Source organism: Mus musculus, chromosome 9 (genome assembly GCF_000001635.26).
Source record: "Mus musculus strain C57BL/6J chromosome 9, GRCm38.p6 C57BL/6J".
NCBI classification, from domain to species: domain Eukaryota; kingdom Metazoa; phylum Chordata; class Mammalia; order Rodentia; family Muridae; genus Mus; species Mus musculus.
Window position 1 is genome coordinate 25,181,308 of NC_000075.6, and position 14,305 is coordinate 25,195,612.

At 43.0% G+C, this 14,305-nt stretch overlaps 1 long non-coding RNA gene across 2 annotated transcripts in view; it reads left to right on the plus strand.

The window, feature by feature from the left end:
• The window catches only part of Gm29642 (predicted gene 29642), a 93,555-nt gene that overhangs the window by 29,282 nt on the left and 49,968 nt on the right, over window positions 1–14,305 (plus strand). The window contains exons 4-6 of one of the 2 annotated variants that reach the window (NR_169075.1): window positions 1,085–1,192; window positions 1,885–1,993; window positions 4,870–4,943. The exons of the other annotated variant lie outside the window; for it this stretch is intronic. This is a non-coding gene — a long non-coding RNA (predicted gene 29642). The remainder of the gene's footprint in view (window positions 1–1,084; window positions 1,193–1,884; window positions 1,994–4,869; window positions 4,944–14,305) is intronic. 2 annotated transcript variants of the gene reach the window in all.

Consider the following 14,305-nt stretch of genomic DNA (forward strand, 5'->3'; position numbering starts at 1 on the left):
AATGGTGTCATCATTTGGAGGCTAATTATGGGATGGATCCCTGTTCATAGCAGCCTTATTTATAATAGCCAGAAGCTGGAAAGAACCCAGTTGCCTCTCAACAGAGGAATGGATACAAAAAAGTGTGGTACATTTACACAATGGAGTACTACTCAGCTATTAAAAAGAATAAATTTATGAAATTCCTAGGCAAATGGATGGACCTGGAGGGCATCATCCTGAGTGAGGTAGCACAATCACAAAAGAACTCAAATGATATGTACTCACTGATAAGTGGATATTAGCCCAGAAACTTAGTATACCTGAGATATAAGATACAATTTGCAAAACACATGAAACTGAAGAAGAACGAAGACCAAAGTGTGGACACTTTGCCCCTTCTTAGAAAAAGATCAGACTCTTAATGCTCAATTAACCAATCAGATGTATGTATCAATAATATCATAATTTACAAGATACCAATACAATCATTTCAGAGCCAACTGATAATGATAAAAGCTTAATCCCAATATTTCTAACCTTGTGAAGTCATAGCTACTTGTGGCTGGAAAACACCACGCAGGTACATGTCCTCAGCCATGGTTCTCCCCCTACTCTCAAACGCTCTCTGCCTCCCACTCTTAGCGCTGCCTCCCTTTTCTCTGTCCAATCACAGGCCTCCCACTGCCCTAATGTGATTGGACAAGGAAAATCCTGCAACACCGTCCATCTTGATTTGGGCAGATAGAATTTTCACAAAATAGGGTAGGCTGGCTGGCCAGAGAATCATGGGGGTCTTCTGTTTCTTCCGCCTCAGTGCTGAAATTACTATTACATGCAACTACACTCAGGTTTTTCTTTTAAAGTTTGTTCTTTGATAATATTACATGTGTATATAATGTATTCTGAGTACTCTCACCCCCAACCTCTTTTATCTCCCCTCCATCCCTATCAACATCCCCTCTTCCCTTTCTCTAATTAATGTCTTTTTGTTTTGTTTCATTTTGTGACCCACTGTGTTTAACCAGGATTTGAAACTATCCACTGGAGCTTGATGGGATCACAATGGGTCTATAACTAAAGCCAATGATCTCCCCTCTTCCAGAAGCCATCAGTAGCCAAGAGCATCCTGAGCCCTTGTCCTATCCATGCTTGAGTGTTGACCGGCCAATTCTTGTGCAGACACAGTGTAGGCAACTGTAGGTGTTGTGAGGTAATGATTGCAATGGCTGTCTCCTGCCTAAAAGATGGCATCTTACTGCCTTTCTCCCTGTACTTGGGTTCTTAACACTCTTTCTGTCCTCTCCTTTGTGATCACCCCTGAGCTCTAGAGGGTGTGGCATAAATGTCTTCTTTATATCTGAGCACTCAACTGTCACTTATTCTCAGTTCCTGGAGCAGCCATGAGCTTCTGAATTTACTATTGATCAATGGAAAAAGAGACTTCTCTGACTAAGACTGTGTGCTGGTCAGTTTTGTTGTTGTTGTTGTTTGATTTGGTTCAGTTTTTGTTTGTTTTGTTTTTTGTCAACTTGACATATGATAAGGTAATCCAGAAGAAAGAACTTTAAGTAGAGAAAATATCTCCTCTAGATTGACCTGTAGGTAAGTCTTTAGGACATTTTCTTGATTAACTAATTAAATCAATTTATCAAGGCTGGCAGTAGCATTTTTCTGTAGTTATAAGCATAACTACTTACCAAGTAATTTGATGCTATGGCAATTTAGCTAAATAATACTAGTAAGTTCTTACTTAGGGCCTATGACCTTCCGAATAATGGGTAGTAACTGAGTTTATAGAGCAAGACACGAATTTCCATGTGGAATGGACCTATCAGAGTGATTGGTTACGCCCATAGCCCCCGTGCCACTATCACACAAATGTTCACGTCTCTCCTCTGGCAGGTTAGTATTGGAGTTCAAAGGATTCACAGCTGAGTAAAGCCATTGCTGCCTTTCCTCCTCAGTAACTCTGCATAGCACCACCCAGCACTTGGAAGATTAAACGATCCAGGTATCTGTAAGTTGAATACACTAAGAGAAATTGAGTGTTCAATATATTAAAGTTGTTTAAAGACCAACATTTATACTTCCTGGCATCTACTCTTTTAAAATTGGAGCTTCACTGCCTGCCACTTACACTGGGAATTCCTACGATTACAAGTACCATCTGTTTTATGGGCTTCCTTTCTCTGTAAAGACATTTCCTGTTCTGTCTTTCCCTCAAGACAGATTACAACTTACATGTTATTGATTTGGACTTTTCTTAGGGAAAAAGAAGGAGGAAGTCTTTTCTTAAGCTAACATAAATGCAAACATTTGACAAGTGATGGACGAGTGGAAAAAGCCATGGGATGTTGGCCCTGAATTAGGTTTTGCTTTTGTCTGACTGGCTGGACTTTAAGTGAAAATGCCTCCCCAAGTAACTAGTTTACAATCAGTTTCTCAAATGTCTGTCCAGTTAATGTGTATCATATGGTATAACCACAGGGCCACAGTTCTGAGGCTAACAATGCCAGGTAACACTTCTATATTAACTTCCTAGTCCTGGCACCATGTGACTATAAAATTCTGAGTGTGTGTGTGTGTGTGTGGTGTGCATGTGTGTGGTATGTGTATATGTAATACATATATAGTATGTGTGGAGTGTGATGTGTATGTCTGTGTATGTGGTATGTATGTGTGGTATGTGCATATGTGTGGTATGTGTGTGGTGTCTGTATGTGTCTTGTGTATGTGGTGTGTGTGTGGTATGTGTATATGTAGTACATATGTAGTATGTGTGGTATGTATGCATATCTGTATGCATCTGTGTGTATATGGTATGTAGCATGTATGTGTGGTCTGTACATATATGTGGTATGTGTGTGTATTTGTGTATGTGTGTATGTGTGTGTGTATGTGTGGTGTATATCTATGTGTGTGTGTGTGTCTCTGTATGTCTGTGTGTGTCTATGGTGTGTTTGTGTAAATGTGTCTGTGTGTGTGGTATGTATATGTGTATCTGTGTGTGTATGTATGGTGTGTTTGTGTGTGTGTGTGTGTGTGTGTGTGTGTGTGTGTGTATGACATAGAAATAAAGAGTTCCATCACTTTGACAAAATATGAGAAAATACATTTTAAATCAAAGAAGGTTTGTTTGGCCCTGTGTGGAGAGGTATGCTAGTCTGTGGATGGCTGGCTCTGTTGCTTTTGGTCTTGAGTAAAGTAAAATGTCGTTATGGGGAGAGCCTGGTACAGCAAGCTATTCCACTCATTCATAGTGGGCAGGAGACGATGGAGAGAGGCTGGAGAAGGGGGAAACGGGGAGAAATCGGAAGAGGAGGAGGGAGAGAGGGAGGAAAAAAGAAGGAAAATGTTCAGTAGTCCCCTCAAGGCCATGCCTTCGATGAGATGCCTTCTTACCCCTGGAGTGCTCCTTCAGAGTTCTCCCCATGATGGGGACTTTCCCACACATGAGCCTTTCAGGCACAAATGTAACACTGCAGAGCAACAACTCTACAAGGCTGGTGTTAAGATAACTTCCTCAACAGACTGTGCTTGCTCACAGTTCTTAGTCTAAAACTAGGGTGGTGAAAGGGTTGGGCACCTGATGTCCCCGTGCTGCCTGTGGGCTCACCTGGTCCATGCTTTGTGCTCCTTAGGGAGAGCTTGCTGAATCCTTCTCATAAGTGTCTACCAAGCCTAGGGGTCAGGCTGTTCTCTTAGTGGCTCATTAAACCTTACAGTACCACATGCAAATATGGCCACGCTGGGAGTTAGGAATCCAAAAGATAAATTTGGGGGTCTCCATTCAGTCCACCACAGTAAGTAATCCTTTCCATTCTTCCAGATTAAAAACCTGAAAGCCACAAGGCTGAACAGTCTGCCCATGGTCGTGTAGCTGCTAAACTACAACACTGAGCTAAGCACATACATATCCCTACGCGCCATACCCTGCTGGCTCCCATCACCTAGCATGAGCTTTAAAACCGTAAGCACCATCAATCCAATACAACCAGCCCTAGCTAGACGTTAAACCTGTTGTAAAATTAATCAGAAGTTTTCATTTTTTTAAGACTTATTTATTTATTTATTTATTATATGTAAGTACACTGTAGCTGTCATCCAGAAGAGGGCGTCAGATCTCATTACAGATGGTTTTGAGCCACCGTGTGTTGCTGGGATTTGAACTCAGGACCTTTGGAAGAGCAGTCAGTGCCCTTAACCGCTGAGCCATCTCTCCAGCCCCCAAGTTTTTCATATCTTTAAATTTTTTCCTACAGAAAACAATTCTTTATTACTATTATTCAAAGTCAAACTGAAAACTCTAAATTGTAATTGCTACAATGTAACCTCTTAACAGTGCTTACCAATCCTGCTGTAGTAGAAATATCCTCTATTGAGAAGTTTCTGTACTTAAATTCCTAAGGTAGAGCAAGAAAAATGCAAAGGCTGGGGATGTAGCTCAGTGGTAGAGTGCTTCCCTAACAGGCAGGAGGCCTTGAGGTCAATCTCCTGCCCCAAGGGAAAGAAAAAAAAAAAAAAAAAGACAGAAAAATTTAAAAGGATATCAAGATCTGCTTGAAAAGCAGGCCTAAGACCCCAGGAACTCACCAGAGAAGACATTCAGATGCAAATAAGCACACAAAAGATGTTCCCCATCTGAACCATCAGGGAAAAGTAAATAAAAACAAGGATGAGATACCACTACGATTAGAATGGGTAAGACTCAGAATTCTAGCAGCAGCTAGGGATGCTGAGTGACAGCAACCGTCACAGCGGGTGGCTGGTGGGAGTGGAAACAGCGTAGCCGCTTTGAACGACAGTTTGGTGGTTTCCAACAAAATGTATTTCTATATTTAACTGTAGTGGTTGTAAATATAACCAGGGTAAATTTTTTTTTTAAAGATTGTATTGCTTTTGAAGGATTTAAAGCTTCTCCGCCCAGTTTTCCATCCAGAGAAGTTGGACATTATAACTAGGTAAGGTTATCTTTAGAATTCTTGCTAGTTAATGAAAACCAATTTCATAGCAAAAATATAGCAAAAGAAATAGCAAATGTTGCTATGTTCAAGTTGAATGTGTCCCAAGAACAGACAATCTGACTAATCCAGTCAAAGCAAGTCCTGGATTCTAATTCACAGAAGCGAGAGGACCAGTGGCATGGAGCAGAGCAAAGATGATGAGGTCTGACGAGACGTGTCCCGCGTGCTGAAGTCATCTAGTGAGGCTGTTCCACCTAACTATACACTCACTGAAAATCAATTTTATTTAAACTTCTAAAGAGAATGCTTTGTTAAATTTCTAAAAACAAAATTCCCCCACATCTCTGGCAAGAAAGATACGTTAAGTGTGAGAGGAAGTGATGATAGACATAGTGAGCCGCCCCCACCACACCCCAGCCCTTCAATTACATCACTCATCATAGAAGGAAACAGCAGAAGCCCTGTTTTGAGCAAACCCTCACACCAGCAAGAGCACTGCTGGACCACAAAGGTGTGTCCTGAAACCTCAGCTACCCACCCCTGCTTGACACAGGGGCTGGGGAAGAAGTCATGATGGGTTCCAACAACAGGTGCTCACTGTGCAGTTTCTGTGAATGGTGATGTACGCAGCCTCAGAGGACGACACTGGAATGGGGTATCCTTCCTCGCAATCTATTTTAACTTAGGCATTGCTAGTGCATTTGAGTGACTGAGAACTACATAAAGATCTATCTTGGCCAGTTGTGCATGATCTTAGCCTGTTCGTGTAGTAGACACCTGTAACACGTCTGCTCCAGACACGGAGCTATCTGTGTGAATCTGTTAATGTGGTTGGGAAATATTGCGATTAAAGAATGGAGCCAAACTTTGTAACTAGGATGGCTCAGGACCAAAAGGAAAAGGCTTGAACGAGGATGTGGATTTCTACCCAGGCTCTATAGTCTCTATAGTTTCCCAAGTGGGACTAGAATGTGGGGGGACCTAGCAGCAAGAAACCTTTTAGAAACCCAGTTCAAAGCATCACTGCTTCCGATCCCAGCTCAAACTTGGGGGGAAGTGGTCATTCCACAGCGTGCACATAAAACCCCATTCTGCTCTAAGAACCCCAGGACTGGCAAGCTCAGCACACTGGGCAGTCCTGGGGCTGAGTTCTTGGCTCTAGTAGTGTGGCTTTCACTGTGAGCAGTAGCAGCGCTGAGGGGTTTTCAGTGTCTCTGCAGGATGCAGACATGGAGGAGCCAGAGCAAGAGAGGAAAGACCAGGTGCATCCACGCACCTACCACAGCTGGCAATGATGACATACCTTATTGGCAACACCCAGAAATAGCTAGAGGCCATTGAGGTCAAGCTAAGAGTCTGTCATTACTTTTGTTAACTTGGACATCAAAGGCAAATGCAACCTGCTTTTATATAGGTCTGGAAAGACCGGACATGCTATATCTAAACGATAATTGCAATTAGTAGACTACTGTTCAAGTAACCTAATTTCATGGGGAAAGTGTGGCTTAAAATGAAATAGATCGGCGCTATAATAAAAAACAAGATTATAACCAACACCAAAATGTTTATGAATTGGAAATTTTGAGGGGAAAATAAACGAATCAGGTTATACACAAGGAGAAAAATACAAAGCTGAGGAAGATTTAAACTTGACGATGGGGTAGCTTTTTAGCACAGAATCCTCCCCCACCCTCCACAACGCGTGCATATGAATAGATATGTGGACAGAAGATGGAGGAATTTCCCTCAACTAACTTTCTTTCTTTCTTTCTTTCTTTCTTTCTTTCTTTCTTTCTTTCTTTCTTTCTTTCTTTCTTTCTTTCTAGGGTTTCTCTGTATAGCCCTGGCTGTCCTGGAACTCACTCTGCAGACCAGGCTGGCCTCGAACTCAGAAATCCACCTGTCTCTGCCTCCCAAGTGCTGGGATTAAAGGCGTGTGCCACCACGCCCAATTTCCCTCAACTTTCTTATGTTGTTTTCCTTCAGAACAGGAAGATAAAGCTGGGGGTGTAGCTCAGGGTTAGAATGCTTGCCTAGGTTGCAGACATTCCTGGACTGGTGTGGACATAGGGTATTAGTTGTCTTTCTCAGAGGATGAGAGGATTGATGGACATTGCCACCTGGGTCTTGTTGTTTGGGTCTGGGTTTGATGCTGATGGTATTTTGTTGTGCCGAGGACTGAACCCAGAACCTAAGCATGCTAGCAAAGTATTCTATCCCTGAGCCATGCCTGAAGCCAAATAATTACTGTTGACCTTTTGATAGCCTTAGCTTTGAAGCTACCTGCTAGCCAGTTTTATCAATTACTATAAGACACACAGCACTGGGGCAGGAGATGTAGCTCAGTGGTAGAAATGTGTGTGTGGTTAGAATGCACAAGGCACTAAAAGACCCTTCCTACAGAACCTCTGTATACTTCTAGCAAGCTGGCATCCATCCTATCATGGGCCGTGAAGAGACATCATAACCATGGCAACTCTTATAAAGGAAACTATTTCATTGGGGCCAGATTATAGTTACAGCAATATAGTTCATTATCATGGTGGTGGGAAGCAGGGGAGCAAGCATTCAGGCAGAAACTTGGTGCTGGAGAAGTAGCTGAGAGTTCTATATCCAGATTGGCTGGCAGCAGGCAGAGGAACCATGAGCCACTAGGTCTGGTTTTGAGCTTCTGAGACCTCAAAGTCTACCTCCTAATGACACACCTACTTCAACAAGGCTACGCCTACTAATAGTGCCATTCCCTATAGGTCTATGGTGGTCATTTTTAGTCAAACCACCATAAGGAGCTTCCCTGAGAACAATCCCTGGCTTTGACAATCCCCTTCTGTATGTCAATTTCCCTAAGGTAATAAGACAGGGAAATGGGACTCAGTAAACTACTTCATCAAAGAAACCGTACTAGATTAGACAAGCTTTCCGTTGACCTTATGCCTTAATAGTATGGGTGATAGGGACTATTCACTCACAGTTAGCATCATCGGATGCTTAATTACTGCAGATAATATGGGCACATATCATGCCTGGGGTGGACTCTGATATACAGTAATCAATAGTAAAATTTGCTAACTGACTGAATGAATGTTATTTCTGCAGCATTTTCCCTACATGGCTTAAGATGTAGGCTAATACACTTAGTGTGTTCTACATTTATGCTCTAATATTTTTAACTTATATTTAATGTTACATAAGTGATATGTGAATTATCCTCACTTAAAAAACAATGTCACATATGTGAACACATAAAAGTTATGGTTGTAGAATTGCAAATTGTCCTCAATAAAGCTATTTTTTTTGTTTATTTCAAGTGTGTGTGTGTGTGTTGCCTGCATGAATATATGCACCGACTAGTATTGTGTCAACTTGACACAAGCTGGAATCATCAGAGAGGAGGAATGCTCAGCTAATCTAGCTGTAGGCAAGCCTGTAGGGCAATTTTATTAGTTGGTGATTTATGAAGAAGGGCCCAGTCCATTGTGAGTGGTCCTGGATTCTATAAGAAAGTACACTGAGTAAACCATGAGGAGCAAGCCAGTAAGCGGCATACCTCTGTGGCCTCTGCATCAGCTCCTGCCTCCAGGTCCTTGTCCTACTTTAGTTTAGTCCTGACTTCCTTTAATGATGAATTGTGATGTGGAAGTGTAAGCTGACTAAACCCTTTCCTCCGCAAGTTGTTTTGATCCTGGTGTTTCATCACAAGAGCACGCCTTTAATCCCAGCACTCGGGAGACAGAGGCAGGCCGATTTTTGAGTTCGAGGCCAGCCTGGTCTACAAAGTGAGGTCCAGGACAGCTAGGGCTATACAGAGAAACCCTGGAGAGAGAGAGAGAGAGAGAGAGAGAGAGAGAGAGAGAGAGAGAGAGAGAGAGAGAGAGAGAGAGAGTAATTTTAAGATGCATCTCTATACATAGTATGTGTGCAGTGCTCTTGGAGGACAGAAGAGAGAGCATCAGATCCCCTAGGACTGGAGTTACAGATAGTTGTGAGCTTCCATGTAGGTGTTGGCTATCAAATCTGGGTCCTCTGGAAGAGTAAGCAGTACTCTTAACTATTGAGTCATCTCTCCAGCCTGAAAACTATAGAAGAGGGTGGGGCAGGGCTAAGACTCCTTCACAAGTTCCTACTGATATAGCCTTATTTCCCAGTTCCTATAGCTATTCTTAACTGTTTCATATAGACACTGAAGGCTCTTTTTCTGTTTTGTCATATATGTTTATATACAGGTATATTTGCAAAGACATATGGTCAGATATTCATACATTTGACTTTCTATGCATGTATATAAGAATGTATAAATTCAGAATATGTTAATCTAAGAGTAAGTGACCACAGAAGCCATGCTAGTTACTGCAGAGGGAATTTAAAACAGGTAATGGAAGACAGCAGTGCCAATCAGGGTGGCAGAAACCACTGTACTAGGATCTATAAGCTGGGATGCCTAGAAGCACCTACAGCAATGGCAGTCCTTACAGGAGACAGCTGGAAAGTGGAAGACATGGCTATCTGGCTAGGGATGGAGATATGGCAAAGACGCTGCCATCTGAAAGGGGAGAGATGAAGACAAAACCTGGCTTCTGATCAGCAAGGTGTCTCAGTAGCTAAAGGCACTAAATGGTCAGGCCCGATGACCTAGTCAAGCCCGGGGACCCATACTGCAGAAGTAGAAAAGCAAGTCCTGCACTTGCACACACACACACACACACACACACAAACACACACACTAAAATCACCTATTCTTCCACCCTCGCATCTATAGTGTACATCTCTGGGTCTCTTTGACCAGATCTGAAGTCAAATTCCTAAGGACAAAGGTGGTGTGGAATAGCTCTGAGAACAGGAAGACAGAAGGTTGTCATAGTCAGTTCGAAAAAAATGTATCTATAACTATATAAAACTTTATATATATAAATATATTACTTTGGCATATGTAATGCTCTAAATTTGTCACTAACCATTTTTGTAGAGATAGAACCTATTTAAAAACACTATTGAGAGCAGGCATGAGCCATGGGATAAAGGGTACAGCAGAAGTGCACAGAGACAGACACCTTAAGGCATCATTTTGTCGCTGGAAAAGTCATTCTACTGAGAGCAGCAGCTCACAGAGCAAGGTGTGTGCAGGAGCTCACAGGGCAGAGTGTGTGCAGGGGCTCACAGGGCAGGGTGTGTGTAGGAGCACACAGGGCAGGGTGTGTGCAGGGACTCACAGGGCAGGTGTGTGCAGGGACTCACAGGGCAGGGTGTGTGCAGAGGGGCTCACAAGGCTGGTTTTGTGCAGGGGCTCACAGGTCCAGGTGTGTGCAGGGGCTCACAGGGCTGGGTATGTGCAGGTCTTTTCATGAATCAAGCATGACCTGCTCTGCAGAGACTGAGGAGAAGGCAGGAGTATCAGCTAAGCCCCCAAACTCAGAGTGTTTAGAGCTGCAAGAAACTTATATCTTCCATGGTAGCTCATGATGTCTACAAAACAAGGAACTGAAACAGGGATGGACTCGGTGACCCAGTCTCTTGGTAGGTTATTGTCTCTCTTGCCTTTTGGGGACTTAGTGAACGAGATGTTGAGGGACAAACAGTTCAGTATGAGTGCCTCCTCTTCCTGCTACTGTAACAGTGAAGCCACCTTATCACAGTGTGATAATGAAAGAGAAGTTCTAAAAGGAAGTGGTTTGACAACCTGGTTCATGGACAATGCTAGGGCATCTGACATTTTCATGAAAAATTCACCACAGAACACCTTTTCTTTAGAAACACCATTGACTCCCACAGTTCAACTGCCTTTGATGCAACAGTGGAGGCTCCAGTATGACCCAGGTACTTTCAAGCACAGAGAGAAAAATGGGACACAGTAATGGTTAAGCCACATTCCTCTAGGAGCTCTAGACTTCACAGGGAATTTCAAATGAATGCCTTGGGCTGGGTATGTAGCTCAGACATGCAAGGCCCTTGATTCAGTCCTTAGCACCACAAAACAGTGTGCAAATTGGTTCTGATACAATGTAATAAACAGAATATCTGTAGCTCAGGAGAGGTGGAGGATGACATGAGAGCACGAGGAGATGGACAGATGTAGTTTCCAAGGGTGATATCACAGTGGACATTAAACCAGGCTTAAGTAGCCCAGCAGTGGTAGCACACGCTTTTAATTCCAGCACTCAGGAGGCAGAGACAGGCAGATCTTTGTGAGTTTGAGGCCAGCCTGGTCTACAGAGTGAGTTCTAGGACAGTGAGGGCTACACAAAGAAACCCTGACTCGAAAAACAACAACAACAACAAAACAAACAAAAACAGGATTAAGAGCTCCTTTGACTACGAACTCCAGAGTTAAATGGTTAAGACCAGTTAGCCTTTGTATCACATGCATGAAGGCCGAGCTACTTTAGAGGCTGAGGTAGGGAAACCACTTCCAGCCTAGAGTTCAAGACCAGTCTTGCTACCATGAGACAGACATTAAAACAATTGAGGTAAACAGTGACCAAGACCAGACCAATCTTGTTCAAAACAGCACTACCCTTTCTTAAGGCTTTACAGAGACTTCCTTCTCTTGTTTACCTCTCATCCCATAATGGAAGACACACAGAGACATATACAGACACAGAGGTTCATACACAAACACACAGGGATACCCAGAGACACAGACACACACAAGCATATACACACATAAACCCATAACATGCACACACAGACATATACACACCTTTTGATGGAGAAAAATAATCTACTGCCCATCAGTTAATATCATCAGGGCTGGAGCAGGTCATTCAGAGACTTTGCCTTGCTGGTATCCACATATGGGTTTGGCCCACTAGTGGCAACTGTGGGCTGAACAGGCAACCTCTTTCCATGCCAGACGCCCAAGGCTGGCTTCAACAAGTTCACATTTTTATGCTTCACCAAACGGACTTTGTCTTTTAACTTCCCTACATGGTGCCTGCATTATGAGTTTCACTTGCATCCCTGCCTGCCAACAAGTACTCAATAACTCAGGAAGGCCGTTTGAAGGTCTAGTGGTCTGGATCACCATAAAGAAAGGCAGATGTGAGAAATGGTTTCCTTATACTGAGCCCAGCAGCTTGTGACAACAGAGTCCATGTTACAAAGGGGCTCTTAGGAACACAGCCTTGTATAACAGATGTGTTCTAGTCAAGCGTTGCTCTCTCATGTAACCATGCATCTGGGGAAGTGATTTTATACCTATAACTTTTACCATCATCATATACCTTAATAACAGCACAGGGAGGGTTAATCTCCACTGTCAACTCCACTGGATTTTGAATCAGCACAGAAGTGCAAGTGTGCCTATGAAGATGGTTCCAGAAAGGTTAACTGAGTGGGAAGACCTACCCTGAATGTCTGTAGCACTGCCCTGTGGTCTGGGATCCTAGAGTGAATGAAAAAGAGAAAGAAAGCCAAATGCCAGATTTGTCTTTCTCTCTGCTTCCGCACTGTGGGTACAGTGCCAACAAGATGCCTCAAGACCATGTTGCTATGACTTAGCTTCTGCGATGGACTATATTTTTTAAATCTATGATCCAAAATATTCAATTTTCTAAGTTTCTTTAGCCAGATATTTAGGCACAGCAATGAAAAACAGAATACAAGTGTCTACTTCATTGGTGTTTGGTTTTAGGTGTATTTATTTTTATTTTATGTGTATGAGTGGTTTAACTGTATGTATGTGTCTTAGTTAGGGTTTTACTGCTGTGAACAGACACCATGACCAAGGCAAGTCTTATAAAAAACAACATTTAATTGGGGCTGGCTTACAGGTTCAGAGGTTCAGTCCATTATCATCAAGGTGGGAGCATGGCAGTATCCAGGCAGGCATGGCGCAGGCAGAGCTGAGAGTTCTACGTCTTCATCCAAAGGCTGCTAGTGGAAGACTAACTTCCAGGCAACTGGGGTGAGAGTCTTAAGCCCACACCCACAGTGACACAGCTACGCCAACCAGGTCACACCTATTCCAACAAGGCCACACCTCCAAATGGTGCCACTCACTGGTCCAAGAATATACAAACCATCACAGTATGTATGTATGTATGTATGTATGTATGTATGTATGTATGTATGTATGTGTTCTACATGCTTGCCTGGTGCCCATGGAGGCCAGAAGAGGGTGTTAGATTTCTTGTAACTGGACTTACAGGTAGCTGTGAGTTACCCTGTGCATGCTGGGAGCTCAACTGCAGCCTCTGCAAGAGCAGCAAGTGCTCTTAACTACTGGAACACTTTTCTAGTTCCCCAATAGCTGTTTTCTGAGCAACTACTTCATATATTCCTGCTGTAAGTCAGGTACTGCCCTTGAAGAGAAATACACAGCAGTAAGTGAAGAAAATCTTTGCCCTAGTACTAATGTGTTCTTGGAAGGTAGACAATAAGAATAAACAGATCGTTCTTTTAGAAGGGAAAGAAACTAGGATTTGCTCAGGAGGGCTTACATCTTAGATGAAGTGCCTAATGGGCACCTTAGTGAGAATGGGGACCAAATCCATCTTAGTTATTTAAGAGCTAGCTGTGTAAGAGGAAAACTTAACACACTAACTATATAATTTTTATTTTATTTTTCCAAAATTTATTTTTTTTAATTCACTTTACATCCAGATCACAGACCCTCCTCCCTCTTCTTCTCCCAGTACCACCCTTACAAATCCCTTCTCCCATTGTCATTTCCCTTTCTCTCCAGAGAAGGGAGAGCCCCCACCTTGGGTACCACCCCACCCTGGAACATCTAGTCTCAGCAGAATTAGGCACATCCTCTCCCACTGAGGCCCAAGCAGGCAGTCTAGGTAGGAGAAGGGGATCCAATGCAGGGAAGTGAGACTGAGACAGACCCCTCTCCACTTGTTAGGGCTCCCACATGAAAACTAAGCTGCACATTTGCTACAAATGTGTAGGGGGCCTAGGTCCTGTCCCTGCATGCTCCCTGCTTGGTGGCCCAGTCTCTGTGAGGTCCTATGGACCCAGGTTAGCTCACTCTGTAGGTCTTGTGTTTTTCTTTTTTTAAGATTAGCTTATTTATTTTATGTATGTGAATATGCTGTTGCTGATGCATCAGAAGAAGGGATCAGATCCAATTACAGATGATTGTGAGCTACCATGTGGTTGCTGGGAATTGAACTCAGGACCTCCTGCAAGAGCAGCCAATGGTCTTAACCACTGAGTCATCTCTCCAGCCATCAAGATTGGACCATTATATTTTTTTAACAAGCTTTAAAGGCACAACAACTGAGCAGTGTTATTCTATGTTAATCCTTGAAACTAATCTCGTTGCCTCCCAGCTAAAACCTGAGACACTTGTATTTTATGGTTTTTTTTTTTTTTCTGTTCTGTTCAAACTGTTTTCTCACGACATCCTGGACCCT